Here is a 21,661-nt window from a genome sequence, read left to right as displayed (position 1 = left end):
TCTGTCTCTTTCTATGTCTTAAAAATGAATAAATATTAAAAAAAAAAAAAAAGAAAGAAAGAAAGAAAAGGAGAGAAATAGCTGTTACGGTTACAACCAACAGTGTCCTGCCACAGTGAGAGCAAATATTGGTAAGTACAATGCTCTGCAGAAGGCTGCAGAGCAGACAGGGCTGGGATTGGGGCACCTGGGGCACCAAATTTAGGGATGCATTCACTCTGTACACTTGGGGGGCCCTGAGAGTAAACACCTTCTCAAATTTTGTGTCCTACAAACATTGCTGGCTTTACCCTAGTCCTAGCCCTGGCTACAGATATGGTATAATAAGTTCAGTAAATGCATTTATTTCATTTTAAAATGTGTTAGGAAACCTATTTTGCCTATAAATATCTCAATTGATTCCTAAAATTCTTTCTCTTTCTTTCTTTCTTTCTTTCTTTCTTTCTTTCTTTCTTTCTTTCTTTCTTTCTATTTATTTAGAGAAAGAGGAGGGGAAGGCAGAGGTAGTGGGGGACAGAGAATCTTAAGCAGGCTCTATGCCCAGTTCAGAGCATGAGGCAGGGCTCAGTCTCAGGACCTGAGCTGAAATCAGCAGTGGACACTTAACCAACTGAACCACCCAGGCACCCGATTCCTAAAATTCTATCACTAGCAGTTTATTCCTTTTTTCAAAGCCTCGCCTTCTCTCTGCGATATATCCTACATTCAAATGCCCCTAAAGATGAGTTTATTATACTGTCATGCTCCTTCCTTGTCACAGAAGAGATACCCTTTGGAATCAAACCAGTGAGTTATTTCCACAAGATATCTGTGTTACATTTGGGGTGCTTGAGCCAACTTGTCTAGGATCTCGGTGGGAGAATGTAACACTGAGGAATGGTGGGCGAAGGTTGGGAAGAAATGTACTTCAGCAGAGTGCCTTTGGAGCACAGTGGCATCTCCTTAAGCTTTGAAGACAGCGTGCTGGAAAGGGATGGAGTTGGAGGGCAAAGGGAATGGTGCTGTCAGCAGTTGGCTTTTGCTTCACAACAATGTATCATACAATATGGAGGCTTGAAACAGCAAACATTTATTATTGCTCTGGAATCCATGCATTGGCTGCGAGAGCCTGTAGATTTGGGACATATTTAACTGGTATCTCTTCTCGTCACTTGCGGGATTTGGAAAGGAGCTGCAAGGCGTAGAAGAGTCACGTTGTTATGAGCCACGTGTCTTCGGTCACCAAGCCAGTGAGCCCTGACTTTCTCATGCAGGGTTTCTAGGTTTCAAGAACAGAGGAGCAAACCCCTAAGTGCAAGTGCTCTTCATGACCCTGCTATGTCATTTTGCTCATGTCCCATCGGCCAAAGCATACCATACAGTCGAGCTAAGAAGTGGTGTGGGAGGCAGGGTATCAATAGTATTAATAGTATAGGGGCGCCTGGGTGGCTGAGTCGGTTGGGCGTCCGACTTCGGCTCAGGTCATGATCTCACAGCTCGTGAGTTCAAGCCCCACGTCGGGCTCTGTGCTGATGGCTCAGAGCCTGGAGCCTGGTTCGGATTCTGTGTCTCCCTCTCTCTCTGCCCCTCCCCCGCTTGTGCTCTGTCTCTGTCTCTCAAAAATGAATAAATGTAAAACTAAAATTTAAAAAAAAAAGTATTAATAGTATAGATAGAAGGGGTGTGAGTGAGTGTATGTGTGCGTGTATGGCCATTTTGGGAATGTAATGCAGGAAGAGTTCTTGTTGGGAGCATATGTAAGGTACCTACTAAGGGACTCCACATATGATTGGGAAGCTTGCTCAGCAGATGAACTACAGAAAAGCCTGTTACATAAAGAATGTGTCCTTCAGAGTCGCTGTTTCAAAGGGACACAGAACAAAGCTGCCACCATAGGAAGTACTGGCAGTATCTAGCCCAGTACTCTGCAGGGGAGGACACTGCCAAGTAGACCTTGTTTTCTCCATGACTCTCCACTGTGGGGGTGGAGGAATCAATTTACTTGAATCAAAACCACCTTTGCTATATACTTCTCTGCTCATAAAGCAACCTCCCTGTGCTTTAACTTCTTATGCATTTGGCCTATAGAAGGAACAATACAGTAAAGACAGTAGGAAGACTTGGTCTCCTTCGTATTTATAGTTCTTACTGAAAACTAATACATTAGCATTCTTGTTAATATACTTCACTATGTTACGAGATTTTAACAGGACTTAAGGCTTCATTTCCAATATAAATTACAAATCTTTTCAGATCACATTGTGACACGAAACATTGTTTGCAAAATATCATGTGTATTCATCCCTTCTTCACTAAATCTTATTATTTTGAGTTAAAAACAAGCATACCATAAACAATAAACAACCATTACCATAGCACAATTCATTTGTAATTTTACAACTGTATTTTAACATAATTTGTGTCATTATAAACAATCACTGGCAAGTGCATTTTATTTTATGCTTTTAAAAAGCTTTTCTGAGATGAGATCCTTGGGCTTTGTAATATTGCAAAAGGAAAAGGGGCTTTAAGAGGTTAATTACTCATGAGGAATTACCATGAGCCAGCCTCACCTAGTCTAAGGAAATCTAAAGTACTGACAAGTGTTATTGGACTTGCAAAGCCAAAAAGCAGATCTTATACCAAGCCAAATCATCGACGATACGATACTCTTTGTACCATACTATTATATCTATATTCTACCATACTGAACGGTGAACTAGAAATGCTAAGGATGATCATTAAAGTGAGCATGTTGCACCGGACAATCTTTAAAGGCCACTCGGATCTAACATTCTAGAATTTTATAACTCTATGTCCTACCTCAAGCCCTGGACACAGTCACTTCGTAATTAAATGGAGAAACCTAATTCAGTCTTCCAGCCTGAGACTGTAAACTACCACTCACAGGGGCGCTGACAGTTTGTCCTGCTTGTGAGCTAAGCAAATCTTCTACATTTTTGCTGATTGAAAAAGTCAAGAGAAGAATATTTTGTGACAGTTCATATTATATGAAATTCAGATTTAATGCCAATAAATGATGCTTTGCTATAATGCCACCACATCTATTCGTTTACATACTGTCTATGGCTGCTTTTGTGCTGCTTTGGAACAGCTGAGGAGACACAGCAGAGACCAAATAGTTTGCAGAGCCTAAAATATTTAGTATCTGGCCCTTTACTAAAAAAGACTGTAGACCCCTGCCCTGGAGGAAGAAAATTGAGTTTATGATCCTCTGCTTCTTCATTCCCTTTAATGTCTCATCCTTTCACTAAATGTTCCTTCCCAGAGTCACCAGACCTAAAATAACTTGCTCTCTTCTCTACCAGTGCAGAGGTTTTCGTGTGTGTTCCACTTCGCAAGTAGCATGTCAGGCAAATCATGCATATAATTCACATTTTAAATGAGTTAATTATTTAAGTGCTCAATCTTTTAGTCAGTCTATCAACTAGCATTACAAGGAGGAAATGAATAAACATGAGGGCACTTCATACTCCTCCCCCCATCATTCATTAGAAACATTTCAGAGACTCATTAGTCAGGAGCTTAAGCAGCCTTTATAGTAGGCTGATAAGATGCCAGACATTACTCTCCAAACTACATGAGTATCACCTAAATGGAGGGAGTGAGATTCCTATCAGCTCAGTAGAAATTAACTGTGACTCAGCCTCTCACTGCCTTTCTCTAGCTCTTCAGGAAAATCTAATTCCATCTCTGTGATTTATTTAAATTGCTGGAAAAGATGGTTAAGCGAAGAAAGCACTTGGATGCATAAAATGATGTGTCACTTGCATACCATGGAGTGCTTTCTGTTCTATTGTCAGGAAATGAGAAAGAGTAAGAAAAAATGGGCAGTCTTTAAAAGGATTTTAAATCAGAACACTGCATGCCCCAACTCTCTCATGATTCCTAAAAGCCCGTTGTGTACTTTCTCCCTTTTATGGCGTTAAGGTGGCAAAAGTATTCTCGTCCTTTAAATTTACTTTCCAAAACACGTTGTCACTTTTCCACCGCCACACAGGCACTGCCTCTTGAGTAACTTGCCTGGAAAGGCACACGGTTTCCACGTCTTATTCTCCTCTGTCTGGTGGTTCTCCCTCTATCCTCACAATGCATGTATTGTAGCAGTACTGTGGGCAGTGACCTTAAGAAAAAGTCCCTTGGGTCCTAAAGCGTTTGGTGGCATTTTATGATAATTAGTTTGTATGGTTTCATGCAGTTTTTCTGGTCACATCTGGTTGTTGTGCTTATTGGGGGGCTTATTAAAAAGAGCCCTGTTTTTCAATAAAGGAGAAATTACTTGAGAGGGGTAATGAGAAAGGGGTTTGTACTTTCATTTTTTAATAAAATGCCAAGGCCTGGTGAATTAAACAAAATAAGTGCCTTTCGAATGCTTATAGTTTTCGCACTTACTCTTAATGTTACGAATCCCTTGAGTTCAGCCCATGTGCCCGGTGCCAGTGCAGCATCTGTTAGCAAAGGCAGAACAGATTAATTTGTAGACTCCTGATAGCTGCTTAAGTTCCAAGGATTGAAAATGTACGCCTGGTGGGGGGAAATGTTTATTTTGGCAGGGAGGGGCAAGGACAGAGGACTGGGGCCAATGTGAACAGAAAAGCATAATGGAGCCTTGTGCTGCCGCTTAAATTAAAGTCTGCCTACCTCCTACGAAATGGTAGCACTTGGCAGGGAAGCACTTCCACTGCAAGATAATGAGCTCTCTCATTAAAAAGTAATAGTTTGTAAAGTAAAATTTCAAAGCATAATTAATGAACTCACGAAAAGTGCCAAGAAAACAGTAGCTTACGTGTCAGCACTGAGAGTTACATAAGTTCAAAATGGCAAAGGATATTTGCTGGCAAGGTTTGAGGGCTTACCAAAATCCTCAAATTATTTTTTTTTCTTTTACAAGAGTATTTGGCTACATTTTTTACAACCTTTTGTTGATTATGTTCCCCTTGAATGTATACTCCAGTCCATTAATAATTAAAGCTTTTTTAAAAACATGTAGATGGTCATGTAAAAAGCTATCAAAATGTTCTGCTGTGAGAGCCAATCACTGTATGCCTTAGAGCAGAATGATGTAATTTTCCAATTCAAAACTTTGAACACATGGCCACTCGGTGGGAGAGAGTATTCAAAATCAGGATTGTTCCAGAAGATCCAGAATGTTTGGCTAACCATAATGAAAAGTTAAATATAATACTGCAAATGACTTTATTCTTAGATGCTATAGTAAACCAGGGTAGCTACTGTGTTTGCCTATTTAACATGAATGCACACTTTCCCTTTTTTCTGTTGACAAATACTACCCAGTCCCCCACCTCCTGCCAAAAGAATAACCAAAGATTGGCATGGGAGCACACAACCCCATTGTGATCTCCAGGATTCATTCACTGGTGGTAAGTGACTAACCAAAACCCAACGGAGTCCTCTCCCGAGACTGCAATATGGACACTGGGGAAAAGAGTTGGTGCTCACTCCCATCTTCGAAGGTGCTAAGCTGGTTTCTTACAGGCCTGAAGTTTCCAGCAAAAGAAAGCTGAAAAGCAACAGGAGGGATTGAGACTAACACACCGAGACAGAAAGAGCTGAACAGTCAAGAGAAAGAGATTCTGAAAATATCCGTGCATGCTGGATCTGGCCGTAACTGGCGCCATTTCCTTTTCTTTTCCCCCAGGTGGTGAATCAATAAAATCCACTGTTTTGCTTAGCTAGTCTGAGTGGAGTTTCTGCCCCTTATAACTTAAAAAGATCTGACAATCTGTTAATAGGCAAGATAATCTCTCATAAAAAGTGCAAGGTCTAGCTATAATGGAAAAGTTATTGAAACTGTATTTAATCAATTCCACAGCAACTATATACCAGGGAATGATGTAATTTGCCCTTTCCTAGTTAAAATAGAGAGGATATTGAGCAGGAAGAAATGGAAGATTAATGATAGCAATTTTCAGAATAGAAATACCATAGAATAGTGTTAAATGTATAGACCACCTTAGATATTCCACAGAATTCATATAAGAAACGGAGTTTGAAACTATAAAACAGACAATAATTGGTATAATAATTTTGTTGGGTTTTTAGAACGTGGAGGCTTTTGTAACCTTCCACTGTTTACTGTCTATGTGCTCCATAGATATTTCTCCATATTGATTAAAAGAAAAATCCTCTAAAATTTCCCCGTCAACATAGGATATATGAGAAAACTGAGGATATTTACATAAAAGCACAGCAATAACCTAGGGCTGGGTGGTGAAAACTTAAAAAAAAAAAAAAAAACTTCTAAAGTAATGATTTGAAGGTTGCGCAGTCTTAAAATTTGTTATATATACATGTTGACAGCACATGAACTTCCTCAGCAGCATAGACCATAACTGAGCCTAGTTAGCAAGACAAATTAGTCAAAAAGAGGAAGCTGCCAGATGGTGCACATTGTTAATAACGCCCATCTGTGAATTATGAAGCTGATTTGCGGGTGCATTTGGTGCTTCTTTTCTTGGACAGCAAAGTTGCTAGTAACAGCTTTGTAGAGGTGCCTGGGTGCTCTAGTGGCTTCACAGGTAACTTTAATTTATTCTCAGCCTGAGATTTTAAGGAAAAGTTGCTTCTTCTAGCCAAACAGGACCAAAGGAGCAAATTGTGTTACCAATACTTGCAGGTCAATGGTGAATTGCTCCCCTCTTTCAAAAACTAGGATATCGATAAAAAGAAAAAGCCTTTAGGGCGTTAAACTATAACCTGGATGAAACGGATATGCAAAGTAACCCAAAGAAGCCAATCCTCCAGAGAAAGAAGTTTGGGCCCAGCCAGGAAACAGAGGAAGAAAAGGTATAGGTTTCTCAGTCGGGACAGAGCCTAACTTTGGCAATGCGCCAAAAGAGAGAGCCTTCAACATTTCAACAGATTTCAAGGACAACTAGTCTCATTAGAAAGGATGGGTGGGGCTGGCATATGGCAGTTATAGGCAACAGATTTTGAGTCTCCAGGTGGATCCATAGATGTTTCAGACTATCTTACGCTGATGGCATTAGACAGCTTGATTCTTCTAATACCTTACTCTGATTCCATACTCACCAAGCAAACTTCAGACTCCAAGGCTGGTCAGTCTATATTGCAAAATTTTCTAACTATTGGAACCTCCAGTATCTCTATGCATGTGATAGTAACTTCAAATTTAATCAACAAAGTGGCTGATTACTGTGTCTTTCCATGTATTAAGTTAAACATTACCAATTTGTTACTATTTGCCTATTGTTTTGATCTTCAAAACAGTAACTTGGCTATATGAAGAAAATGAATTAATAATACAGACCTCCAAGGTTTTTGTCCACATGCCACATAATTCATTTTACAAGCTAATAAAGACATTGGTATTCCAATGGTATTCCAATGTCTACTTCAGAATAATTTGCCTTTTGGTTAAGATAAGAACGTGAAACTCACAAAGAATCAAGGCAAGTCAGAAATGAAAGGGGACCAGATACGGAAGAGTCCAGTTCTCTAATTTCACAAAAGAGTTAACTGAAGCACAGACTGGTTAAGCAACTTGTTTGAAGGTGCAGAGGCTATTAGAGTCAGAAGTAGGACTGGAGTCTAGCTTCCAGTAAAATCATCTCTCTACCATAGTATGTTAATATACTATGTAAAAGAAACACAGCTAAGGATGGAAAAAAATTAACTAAATAAGGGAGACCAAAGTCTTGTTCCAGCTCTGCCTTCAAACTCTGTTTATGCTTTTATTATCATAAGCATCATAAGTACTGTAAAAGGCATTACACTATTAAAATATATGTAATATTCTAGTCATAATTTTAAATATCTTTATTATAGAAAATTTAAAAAAGCACAAACCTACGCAAAATAATGAGTATTATCTATAATTCCACCCACACAGAAAAATCAATATTAACATCTGGCATGTATCTTTCCAGAACTTTTTCTAGGCATATATTTATGTGTCTTACTCTCTCCCCAACATGCAAACAGTGCCCAGCAAAGAGACAGAATCACATGGATTAAGAAAACAGACTCAGGGGCGGCTGGGTGGCTGAGTCGATTAAGCATCCGACTTTTTCTGCTCAGGTCATGATCTCACATTTTATGGGTTTGAGCCCTCCATTGGGCTCTGTGTTGACAGCTCGGAGCCTGGAGCCTGCTTTGGATTCTGTGTCTCCCTCTCTCTCTCTCTGCCCCTCCCTGCTCACGCTCTGTATCTCTCTCCTTCAAAAATAAATAAACACTAAAAAAGGGGGGAAAAAAGAAAAAAAAAAGAAAACAGACTCAGAGCAAAACTGCGGTTTGCTTTCATTGACAATGTGACCTTAGGTAATTAATTAATTAGAATCTTTTCCATTCGTGAGGTCAAAATAGTCCTTGTTCATAACAATGTTTGGAAGATTCAATGTCATTAATATTTGGAAATGCTTAGAATAGGGCCTGGAATATAGTAAGTGCTCTATAAATGTTTATAAAATAAATAGGTATTCAATAAATATTTATGGAATAAATGAATATATACACATGTACATAATGAAAAACTGCAATACTGAATATACAACTTATACCCTGCTTATTTCACTGAATACTATATTGTTACCATTGCCTATTTTAATGAAAGAAATCCTATTTCATCAGATTTTCACTTCCTACTAAGGCATTCTTATTAGTTTACATACTGTTATTTCTCTCCAGATATCTGCACAGCTACCAGCATCACCGAGTCTTTGGACATCCTGCCTCCTCAATGAGATCTACCCTCGTCACTCTGCAGCCACCCATTCCAACATCGGCTGCTTTCTCTGCTTTTTGGTTGCCCCATAGCATTTGTTCCCTTCTACCATTATATAAATATTATATAAATATTATTATATAAATATTTGTTTACTGTATTTATATTTACTTTTACCTTCCCTGTTGGACCATAAACTCCTTGAGAGCAGGAAACTCTTTTGCTCATTGATACAGCCCAAGCACCTACAAAATATCTGTAACAGAGCAGGTGTTCAGTAAATATTTGCTAAGTTGAAAAGATCCCACACTTTTTTCTTTTTTACTATTATAATGTTGTGATGAGCATTCTTTTTTTTTTTAATGTTTATTTATTTTTGAGAGAGAGAGAGAGAGAGCATGAGCATGAGTGGAGGAGGGGCAGAGAGAGGCAGGACAAAGGATCCAAAGCAAGCTGACAGCACAGAGCCCAATGCAGGGCTCGAACCCACGAACCATGAGATTGTGACTTGAGTTGAAATCAGACACTCAACCAACTGAGCCACCCAGGCGCCCTGAGCATTTCTGTATATAAAGTTTTCTCACAACATCCATTTATATCTTTCATACTCTGGAAGTGAAATTGTTAGATCAAATGACACGAGCATCTTTAAAGTTCCTACTCTTTATTGCCAAACAGTTTTCTAGTTCTTTTCCAGGGAAGATAAATTTACTAATATTGTTTTGTGTGTGTGTGTGTGTGTGTGTGTGTGTGTGTGTGTGTGTGTGGCAGGAGAAATAATAGTAACTAGTCCTCCTCCAGGCTTCTGCTGCTCTGCCCCCCACTAAGCAGTGAGGATTTGCCAATCTGATTGGTCTAAATCCTGGACATTGATTGGGCAAAACCTGAGACAACTTTATATTAAGAGATGATGCATCTATGTACACATTCTCTCACAAGTAGTTTTCTACATTTGAGCACCTTTAATAACCAAAAATACACACCTCCTAAAGCAGCTACTTATCTCCTTAATTCTTTTGATTCAGCCTATTTTCTTCTATGCATAGGCTCAGGTCCATAATTTGAAAACTTAATTAAAAATATGAAACTTAAGGAACATACCTCAACATAATAAAGGCCATACATGAAAAACCCACAACTAATATCCTAAATGGGAAAAAACTGAGACCTTTCCTCCATGGTCAGGAACAAGACAGGATGTCCACTCTCATCACTGTTATTTAACATATAATGAAAGTTACAGCCACATCAATCAGACATAACAAAGAAATAAAAGGCATCCCAATTGGCAAGTAAAATGTAAAACTTTCACTATTTGCAGATGACATATTATATATTATAGAAAACCCAAAAAATTCCACCAAAAAAACCGTTAGAACTGATAAATGCAGTAAAGTCACAGGATACAATATCAATGTACAGAAATATGTTACATTTCTATACACCAATAATAAAGCAGCAGAAAACAAAATTAAGGAATCAATACCACTTATAATTAGACCAAAAACAATAAGATACCTAGAAATAAACCTATCAAAGGAGGTAAAATATCTGTATTCAGAAAACTATAAAGCACTGATAAAAGAAATTAAAGATGACACAAAGAAATGGAAAGACACTCCATGTTCATGGATTAGAAGAATAGATATTATTAAAATGTCTATATTACCCAAAGCAATCTACACATTTAGTGCAATTCCTATTAAAATACCAATTGCATTTTTCACACAGCTAAAACAAACAAATCTGTATGGAACCATGAAAGATCCTGAATAGCTAATGCAAACTTGAAAAAGAAAAGTGAAGCTGGAGGCATCACAATTCTGGACCTCAAGTTATATTACAAAGCTGTAGTAATCAAAACAATATTGTCCCAGCTGTGCTGGCACAAAAATAGACATATAGATCAATGGAACATAATGGAGAACCCAGAAATGAACCCACAACAATATGGTCAATTAACCTTTCACAAAACAGGAAAGACTACCTAATGGGAAAAAGATAGTCTCTTCAACAAATGCTGTTGGGGAATATGGAGAGCAATGTGTGAACGAATGAAATGGAACCACTTTCTTACACCATACACAAAAATAAATTCAAAATGGATTAAAGACCTAAATGTGAGACAGGAAACCATAAAGTTCTAGAAGAGAACACAGGCGGTAACTTTTCTTTGACATCAGCTGTAGCAATTTCTAATTCCAAGATACGTCTCCTGAGGCAAGGGAAATAAAAGCAAAAATAAACTATTGGGGCTTCATCAAAATAAAAAGTTTCAGCATAGTAAACAAGAAACAAAACTAAAAGGCAACCTACTGAATGGGAGAAGATATTTGTAAATGACATATCTGATAAAGGGTTAGTATCCAAAATATATAAATAAACAACTCAACACCCCAAACCTGAATAATCCAATTAAGAAATGGGCAGAAAACATGAATAGACATTTTTCCAAAGACATACAGATGGCCAACAGACACATGAAAAGATACTCAACATAACTGATCGTTTGGGAAATGCAAATCAAAACTGCAATGAGACACCATCTCCTACTTGTCAGAATGGCTAAAGTCAACAATACAAGAAAAAACAGGTATTGACAAGGATGTGGAGAAAGGGGAACTCTCTTGCACCACTGGTAGGAATGCAAACTGGTGCAGCCACTGTGGAAAACAATGGAGTTTCCTCAAAAAAACTAAAAAAAGAACTACTCTACAATCCAGCAATTGCACTACTAGGTATTTACCCAAGAATACAAAAATACTAATTCAAAGGGATACATGCACCTTGATGTTTATAGCAGCATTATCTACAATAGACAAATTATAGAAACAGCCAAAGTGTCTATTGACTGATGAATGGGTAAAGAGGTAGTAGATACATATACATAATGGCATATTACTCAGCCATCAAAAAGAATGAAATCTTGTTATTTGCATGGATGGAGCTAGAATGACATGGATGGAGCTAGAATGTATTATGCTAAGTGAAATAAGTCAGAGAAAAACAAATACCATATGATTTCACTCATATGTGGAATTTAAGAAGCAAAACAAGCAAAAGGAAAAAAAAGAGAGAGAGAAAGAGAGACAAACCAAGAAACAGACTCTTAACTATGGAGAGCAAACTGAGGGTTACCAGAAGGGGCAGGGGGGAATGGGTTAAATAGGTGATGGGTATTAAGAAGGGCACTTGCTGCGATGAGCAGCGGGTGTTGTATGGAAGTGTTGAATCACCAAATTCTACACCTGAAACTAATATTGTATGTTAACTGGCATTTAAGTAAAAACTTAAAAAATATTAACATAAAATTAAATATATACATTAACCTTGATTCCACAGAGCTCATTAAACATTTGAATATGTTTCTCATAAGACATAGATTTGAAATAATCCAACATTTAAAATTTTCTTCTCTGAATATAGCTTGGTTTGTTTCTATTTATTTAACAGTTTGCTATTCAGAATATAATGCAATCTCCCAACAAACGTCTGAGCAGAGTACGGTTATCATCTTCTTCATTCTAAACTGCATTCTTCTGTTAAATGCCCGTTAGCTTTACTGGCTGCCACAATACCCCACTGGTTCAGTAAGTTTCCTGCTGAATCCATTTCCCATTTGGCTATTTGTATGGACGCCCAATCTCCTCTTTTCTATATTGTGTCCTTGTATTTTTGGAGTTAGGTTCAAGGTCTTATATAGTGTGAGTGCCCATAAAGAGTCTGCCATACACCCATATCAACCATTTGTTCATTTCTAGATAGTTTCCCCAACTCCATTGTAATTTCATGTTTCTAAGAACCACTAGTCAAAAAGAAAATGAGATATGGTGTGTTTTATGTGGGGTATATGCCATACACAATCAGCAAGGGATTTTTTCAGCATTTTCTGTAGCAAAATTCTAAGCCAATTTTAAAGGACGCTGACTGTGGAAAACTGACACAGGAAATAAGTCAGCAAAAGAATTTAAAACACAAAGGACAAGGGGAGTACTGAGCACAAAAATGGCATTATGAGGTGGTTTATATATTTGGGGAAATTAGACTGTCATCTTTAAGTACTCATCAGTTAGATTTTTAAGCCTGCACCTGTTTCACAGACATAAGCTTTGTGTCTTAATTTCATGTAAACATTTTAAACAATCAGAACATATAATTCACATTACTTTGCTGGGGTTCTACTGGGAAAATTACTTTAATTACATGTAATTCTATTTCAGACTGATAGGAAATAGGAGTGGATGTGAATAAAGTTCAGGTTGGGGATTTCTTATGTTCTCCCCTCCCTATTGGATATAACCATTTTTAAGATGAAATACTAGAGTAGTGAACCAAGGAAAACAAGGGAAGCTACTAGTCATTTACTAATAGTAAAGAAGTATACCTTTCTTTGAAGGCCAGACTTGGCGGATGATTTATGAAAGATTATCACATTTTAAAATCAAGATTTCTATGTATCTCTCTCATCTTTCAATGTCACTATTCCTGATCCCCTTCTACCATCCAAACTTCCCTCTTGTGTTCAATTCCATTGGGAACGGACTAGCTAGTTAATTAAAAACTTAGCATGAGACAAAGATTGTTACTATATAGAACCTATGCATTATCTTAGAAGATTCTGGGAAGCTTCGAATAATTCCTGAAACTCAAAGTACCTAGGGATCCCAACCTTGTGCCTTAAGAGGAACATTACTGAGAGTGGTTTGTGGTACCAAGTTCCCCAGGTATCATGTTCAGACATTGCCAGCAACAGCCTTATACTCTGAAGATTATACTACTTAGAATAGAACACTGAACACTGGTTAAAAACAAAGTCGGTGTTCAAATTTTAGCTCATCCACTCACTGCATGTGTGGCACAACCTCTCTGGGCCTCCATTTGCTCACATGTATAGTGAGGATATGACTACAAACTCAGAGGATTAGTACAAGAATGAACTGATATACTTGCTTGTATATGGAAGGCATTCAGGGAGTGCAGTGATGATTATATTAGCTATCTGCTGCTGTGTAACAATTACTTCAACACTTAGTAGCTTAAAACAAGAACAAAAAAGGTTTCATCTCATAGTTCTTATGGGTCAGGAGTTTGGGAGCAGCTTAACAGGATGGTTCTGGCTCAGGGTCTCTCATGAAAGCATAGACAAAATTTGGCCAGGACTGCAGTTCTGGCTCGGGCTGGAGGATGCACTTGCAAGATGGTTTATTCACAGGTGTCACTTCCTTGCCACGCAGTCTTCTCCAGAGATTTCTTCAATGTCCTCTAACGTGACACCAGGCTTCCCCCAAAGCAAATGATCCAAGAGAAAAAGGCTGAACCTGCAGTGTTCTTTATGACCTATGCTCAGAAATTACACATAATCATTTCCACAATATCTTATTGGTTGCACAGATCATCCCTATTCAACACTGAGGAGGAGTGCAAAGGAGTATGAATTCCAGGAGGAAAGGATCAGGAAGAGCCATCTTAGAGAGCAGCCGTCATGATGACAATGCAGACGGTGGGGGAACAGCCCCCAGGCCTTCAAGAGGTCACATGGAACCCACAGGAAAATCTCACACGTAATCACATTCGTGATTATTACTTAGTGAAGACAGACGAGGTGATTTACAATTCTTATTTTTGGTACACAAATACCTTGACTGCTAAAATAGCACGCCTTTCTGGGGAGAGAAATAGGGAGAACTGAATATAAATTTCCAAAGAATTTCTAAAAGCTAGTGGTCGTTATATGAAATTCCCACCTGCCTGAGGGAAAAGACCAATCTTTGTAGCATTAATAGACAAAAGGGAGAGACAGAGCGGACAGCTACAGAAATCACACTCCTAGGAACAAAATGAATGGTTTAGACACATCACAACATAGAGAGATCTCATCCCATGGAATTCTTTGGAGACTTCCTGCAATGGTCTAGTGGATGAGTGCCTGCCCTAGTTTTGAGCATGAACAGTCATGTCCTTGCTGTATGATATTGAATAAGTGTACACGACACATAAAACGTATGCTAATGGCTTAAAGGTAAAAGAAGCCAATGTTAGCTTGCCAAATAAATACAATTTCAACCTCATCTTGCTCTTGATTAAAAAACTAAGTATCCCTATACATCAATCATAAGCTCACTAAGCACAACCTCATAATTTGACACCAATCTTTTCTCTTGAGAGTCATTACTCACATTCTCATCTTTGCAAGAGAATGGTGACATTTTTGCTTAAAAAAGAACTCATTTTAATTTTAATTTCTACCCACCGTGCATTTTAAATCAGGCGGTGTGAGCTGTGGAATGTTTGCTTCTGCCTCTCTAAGGCCTATGGCAGCCAGTTCAGGGGAAGGGAAGGGGAAAAAGGGAAACACCTGTCAAGCTCACAAGAGTCCGAGGGTGCACAGGTAGGCAGAGAGGCTTCCCTGATCAACATGAGTTTCTGACAGATGCCACATCACTGCTGTCATCTCCCCTTTGCCAATTTTTAGCTCTTACCATATTCAAGAATTAAATTCTCAACTTTGAGGAGGAAAAAAAGAATGAAGACAATGTTTATTCCCCATATTCTTAGTTGTGGTTTGCCAAGCTGATCTCTGAATATGTAAATACTCTGCACATGGATATGCAAAGACTGTCTTCTAGGTCCTGTTAAAGGTAGGAATTAAGCCAGAATGTTCTCAGGGTAGGCTGGCAGAGAAGCCAGGGAGGTAAATTCCACTTATGTAGCTCTATAAGCTAATTTATCTAGAAATCCTGACAAACTAGCTAAGTACTTTATGATTGCTGCTTTAATTTTTTTTTATGTTTATTTATTTTTGAGAGAGACAGAGAAAAAGAGAGAGAGAGAGAGAAAGCACAAGCGGGGGAAGGGCAGAGAGAGAGGGAGACGCAGAATCCAAAGCAGGCTCCAGGCTCTGAGCTGTCAGTACAGCCCAGTGGGGCTTGAACTCACGAACCGAACCGTGAGATCATGACCTGAGCGAAGTCAGATATTTAACCGACTGAGCCGCCCAGGCGCCTCTATGATCGTGGCTTTAAAATACAGGTTGACCTAGCTGGGGGAGGAGAGTGGGGAATAAATAAAAGGTTTTACAGAGAAAAAGAGTGTCCCACTGCCGACAAAGCTTTTGTTCCAAGGTAACTCACTAGTGAGGCAGACTGCCAGCATAATACATGGGTCCTTGGGCAAAGTACAGGCATTTTAGTGAGATCGGGCCTATTGTGAGATCCTTGGGAATCAGGCCTCTGAGGAATTTTAATCTGGCAGTGCTAGAAATCTGTGACACTACATGTTATAAGTTGAAAATCCATCACACTCAGAGAAGAAAAAAAAATTCTTAAAGTACAGTGTGAAATATATGATGAATACTTCTCACATTTCTTGAAATGAGGCCTATTTGTGCACTAAACTTGGCAAAGTGGTGAGTATTGATAAGCCATTTTCGACAGAGACCTTCCAAATAGGGCTGGACTTTCTGGTATATCTTTTTGCTTTCTAGGCTGCATGTCAGAAGAAACAAGAAGCCCAAATAGAGACTGAGTAGCAAAGAAATATATAACCAGAATGTTAGAGGGCCAGGATCAATGCGTTCTACCACCATCCCTGTGACCCCCTCCTCAAGTCCCAAATCTTTATTCAGGGTTACTGGCACCCAAAGAAGTAAATCTGTTAACAATAATTCTGAGGGACGATTCAGATCTGATGCTTTGACTGAGGGCTACTGTTGTACTTACAAATATGCTGAGGGCCATTTCTATTGGAGTTGAGTGAGAAAAAAAACAGGCACAAGCTAGGTCAGGAGATTGAACCAAATATCTTTTCTCGCCACGGTCTCTGGACGAGGTTTACTGACCATTACATTCCTTCCTTCCTTCATTCGTTTCTTTGCCTATTCATTCATTCATTCATTCAACAAGCATTTATTGAATATATACTGTATCCCGGACATTGTTCTAGGATGCCACAGACAGAAGATAAGTAAGATAAAGCCCCTGCCTTTAAAAACTCACTATGCTGTGGCGCTCCTCTCAAAGCTGTTGGGATTCTGCAAGTTATAGAGATTAAGCCAAAGAAAAATGAAACTCCCGAGAGAGTTTATGGACAGAGTGACTGATCTCCTGTCATGGACACTGATACAAAGGAACGGTTCTCTGGGCGCACTGGAAGTTAAAATATATGAATGTGTGAGATTTTCAATTTTCCATAAAATACCAATTGTGTGAGAGGCAAATTAGCGTGAAGAAAAATGCTTTGTAATAGAAACCACCATATATACATATATATGGACACATATAGGCAAGATATATGTAGCCTATATACAGCCTTTTTATACTTGAGCTGGTTGGTGGAGGACTAGCTTTGCTTCTGTGCTAAGGATATCTACAGGCAGCATTCAAACAGCACCCGTAGCAGAGTCTCCTGCTTGGACACATAAGGCATAGCACAAATAGCACTACATTGGGAGTCTTAGTACTCATGGTCTAGTCTTAGCTCTGCCACTAACTCAGCAGTATCAGAATCTTAACTACTTTGGGGATATTAGCAGCCTTAACTGCAAAGGATGAGGGCTGGAATACATGATCAGATTTAGCCTGGAAATTCTATGATTCTTTGAATTTTTTGTTCTTGGATAAAGCAGGGATGGGTATAATTAAGGGAAAAAAAAAAAAAAAAGAAGAAGAAGTAATAAAATCTAGACGGGTCATTGCCATTCCCCCCGCTGAAATCCTGAGGCTTCTCTTCTCACCTCCCTGCTAGCAGTTCAGCATACACGGTCACCACCTCTGAACCTTCAAAATTACCAAATCCAATCTGTTGTTCTTGTTCCCCGTTTCCCTGACCTCTCTGTCACACATGACTCTAGTGATCAGCTGCTCCTTCTTAAAATTAGTTCCTTCCTTGCCAACTCTGGAGCCATCCCACACCTTTCCCATTTCAAACTATTCCTACTGACTCGGCTTCCACCCTGACCAAGCATCTGCACTGTGGTAGCTTAGCCTGGGCTTTTCATTACATGCATGGTGTGCACACCCCAGGTTTCAGTAATCCCTCAGTACTCGTTTCCTCCCTCCTCAAAGTCTTTCTAGAAGATCGCATCCTACTCACAGCTTAAAAATTCACTGAGATATTGTTCTCACTCATTTGCCTGAAATTCCAACCATGCATCTCCAATTTCCTGAAAAACAGTGTTTCATTTGGATGAGAAAAACCACCTCCAACCCAACGTATCCAGATCAACTATTTGTCCCTTTAACGTAGCTCTATTTTTCTTTTCCCATCAACAGCATTACAGGTTCACTATCCTGTAAGTAACACCCTTGAGCTAGATGGAACTTGAAATTAGATATTTTCAAACATTAGAAGAGCAACATATTCTATTTACCACATGTTTTTTAACAGTCCCAGGAGTATCTCAGTCAGAATCCAAATCTGTTCCTTTCATTGAGCTAGATAACAACATGAATGCTACTGTCATAATTATGCTGAAAGAGTTGAGTCAGGGAAACAGGCAAAGGTAGGTCACAAAGCTTGAACCAAACATCTTCTCTCACTATAAATATGTTAACATTTAGGGAGCAAAAGATACCGTTACTGACACAGTAAATAAAGATACAAATAACTTCTCAGTTCAAGTAAGGTTTTGCTGTCAAAGGACTTCAGGTTACTGAATGCATTATCAACAAGTTTTTTCCAGAGCTTTTTGGATTCAGGGATTGCGAATTAAAGAATATTAATGATGAGGGCACCTGGGTGGCTCAGTTGGTTAACTGTCTGACTCTTGATTTCAGCTCAGGTCAGATCTCACAGTTTGCGGGTCTGGGCCCGCATCGGGCTCTGTGCCAACAGCATGAAGCCTGCGTGGGATCCTCTCTCTGTCCCCTCCTCACTCACACTCTCTCTCAAAGTAAATGAACTTTAAAAAAAAAAGTTAAAAAAATAATATTAATGATGACAACATTAAATAACAATTATTTAATGAAAGCTAACAATCACTCAAGCAATGTGTTAGATATTTTAGGCACATAACAATAATAACAGAAATGTGCTTACTATGAGGTAAATACTGTTTATTTTCTTCATTTTATATACAGAAACAGTGTAAAGTGCTACCATCATTTTTTTAAATTTTCCAGGCTAGAAATCCAGAGGTATTTTCATTTCCTCTCCCTTTCCCTTACCCCTATATTAAATTTGTCTTCAAATCCCATTAATTCTTCCTTTCCATCTATACCTGCCTTTGAAATCTCACTGTTATGATATGACCTCAGATCCTATGACTGCACAGGCCATGTCTCAGATCCTTCCAATAATACAGACCAGACCAATATTCTATTTCCTCCAGTTTAACCTTCCCCAAACTAGTATTCTTCTGAAAATAACATATGCATTATGTATTCATTTATTCTGCAAATGCTTAGTCAATATTTACTCTGTGCAACATCCCTCTTTGAAAAATGTTCAATGGACTGCCATTGCCTATTTAATTAAGTCCAAACTCTTTGGCTTTGCACTTGAAGTTCCAAAGAAGATCTACATTTTCAATTTGATCTCTTCCTGTTCACTGAGATGGACTGTGGATTCCAGGCTGACTGCCACTCCATGAATGTCTTTCATTGTATGTGCCTCTGCATTTCTGTTCATACTGCTCCACCCACTTGAAATGGTGGGACCCACTCTTCCATTCTATCTGGTGACACCCTTCCCATCTCTGTAGGTTGAGCTGTGGTCCCCTACTTCCCTTAGCAATCTTCAACATCCCCAGTTTTTAATTATGACTCTATCATTTACCGGTCACTATTCATTGACTTATAATTACATACTGCCTTCTACCATGACTTAGCTCTTCATATTTGTGTCTTACCTTTGCAGCGAGGTTGAAAATCTGTTGACACTATAGGTAGCTTCTTATTACTTTGTACTCCCTACAACACTGAATATAATTCATACAATGGAAAATCATAAAAAATTTTCTGTTTAAACCACTTGATACAGAAGGGATATGAAAGAGGACCTGTACCTTCCTAACTCATCCTTTCAATCATTTTTCTCTGATCGGTTACCTCAAGGGGTCCTAGATGACAATAACAATAAGAAAAATATAGTAGAGCTGTTTCTTTATTGAATTTGGGTTCTAGAAACAGAGTATTAAGTGCAAATATTATATAACCAAAATTCCTTTAAAAATCTCTTAGGGAAGTGCTATATTGGAGATCTACCTGGTGTCAAAAAATTTAACAAAGCCAGTTTTTCTTCCAATCTAAAAAAAAAATGTTGTTTCTTCAATTTATCCCCTGATTAAATAGCTAAGAGCCATGCTATATAATGTATATGTATATACAAGTAGTAAAATCATACTCAGAATGGCAAGATGCTCACAGTACAACTCATGCAGCGAGGGAACATGTTTCTCATACTTATTACAGTGTATGGACTCACTGAATGTGGAATGGTGGAATGAAATGTAAATTCTCTCTCTCTTTAGTCACTTGTTTCCCAAAACTTAAATGCTTGTTCAGAGGGGATCTGAAACTACTTCTTATGTTATGAAGAATTCTAAGATGGCCCTTAAGATTCCCACTCCCCTATGACCCACACACCCTCCTCCTACTGCGTGTGGGCCAGACCTCTGAATATGATGAAGTTCACTCCCAAGACTGAGTTACCGGATCAGTTGACTATGAGTTCATCAAAAGGGAGATTACCCTAGGTGGGTTTGACTTAATGAGGTGAGTGCTTAAAGTGACTTGGAGACTTTTCTGAAGAAAGAAATGAAGAGACTTAAGAGATTCATAGAGTGAGAGGGCCTATGACATATGGAGAGGGCCACAGGACAAGGACCTGCCAATTGCTTCCAATTGCTGAGAATGATTTCAGCTGACAGTTAATATCAAAATTGGGCCAACAAGTCGAGAGAGCTTGGAAACATATCTCCCTTAGTCTCATCTCTGGATGAGGGTATACTTGGCTTACATCTTGATTTTAGCTTTTTGAAACCATAAACAGAAGGCCCACTTAAAACGTTCTGAACTATGGACCCATGAAAACTGTAAAATAATAGATTTTAAACTGGCAAGTTTGTGGTAATTTGTGACACAGCAAAAGAAAACCTAATACATGAGCTTCCTATGTGTCTGACACGTAGGAATAATGTGTGCTAAATACTTTATGATTCTTTATATTACCTTTATTGTAGAGCTAAGGGTTCTGAAGTTTAGAGAGGGTACATACTCTGCCCAAGTTTGCATAACTAGGAAGTGACAGAGACAAGAGTTTATATCCACATTTACCAACAAAGCCCATGTTCTTAACCGCCACTGATAGGAAAGCTGAGCATTCTTAATAGGCCTTACTGCCTCTGCTAACATCTCAAACTCTCTCTGTGCTTTCATCAAGCTCTGCATGGTTGTTCACTCCTTACTGAGAACTTCCTCACTTTATTGACACTGCAAAGAACCAGTTAAATTTTTTCGTTAAACATCTGTGAAATGCCTACCGTAACAAAGCACTGAAGGAAGTGCTGGGGGAACTCAGACTGATCAGACTGAGCCTGACCCTTAAGCTTCTTGCACCACAGTGGGAAAAGGAATTCATACATAAATAACACAAAGGAGTAACTAAGGAGGCAGGGTGGAACTAACTACCCAGCCTGGAGCTTCCAAGAGAAAACATTTGTCTGTTAATGTACCTGAGAAAAGGGTATTTATAGAGTAAGATGCAGAGACATGTTTTCATGCTCTCAGACAAGATTTTATATTTATGGGGGTTTCCTCGTTCTGTAAGATTGGGAAATAAATAATAAGTAATTGCATGTTTGCTTCCAAAACTTTAGATGATACCAGTAATAACTTCATTTATTGTTCCCTCACTGTAAGCTAAGCAATGTTCAAAGTACTTACAAGTTATTATCCTATTTAGTTCTCAAAAACCCAACAAAATAGAAATTATTATTATGGTTACTGTAATTTTGCT

At 38.6% G+C, this 21,661-nt stretch overlaps 1 long non-coding RNA gene across 1 annotated transcript; it reads right to left on the bottom strand.

The window, feature by feature from the left end:
- Positions 1 to 4,303: 4,303 nt before the first annotated feature.
- On the bottom strand, positions 4,304 to 8,961 carry LOC132682773 (uncharacterized). The gene is made up of 2 exons (XR_009611853.1): positions 8,885 to 8,961; positions 4,304 to 4,448 (listed from the first exon to the last, which is right to left on the bottom strand). It is a non-coding gene; the product is annotated as an uncharacterized LOC132682773 (long non-coding RNA).
- Positions 8,962 to 21,661: the final 12,700 nt, after the last annotated feature.

The sequence above is a fragment of the Panthera onca genome, chromosome C2 (genome assembly GCF_046562875.1).
Source record: "Panthera onca isolate mPanOnc1 chromosome C2, mPanOnc1 haplotype 2, whole genome shotgun sequence".
NCBI lineage: Eukaryota > Metazoa > Chordata > Mammalia > Carnivora > Felidae > Panthera > Panthera onca.
Note: the sequence above shows the minus strand (reverse complement) of the source record. Positions and strands in the feature narration are given on the sequence as shown.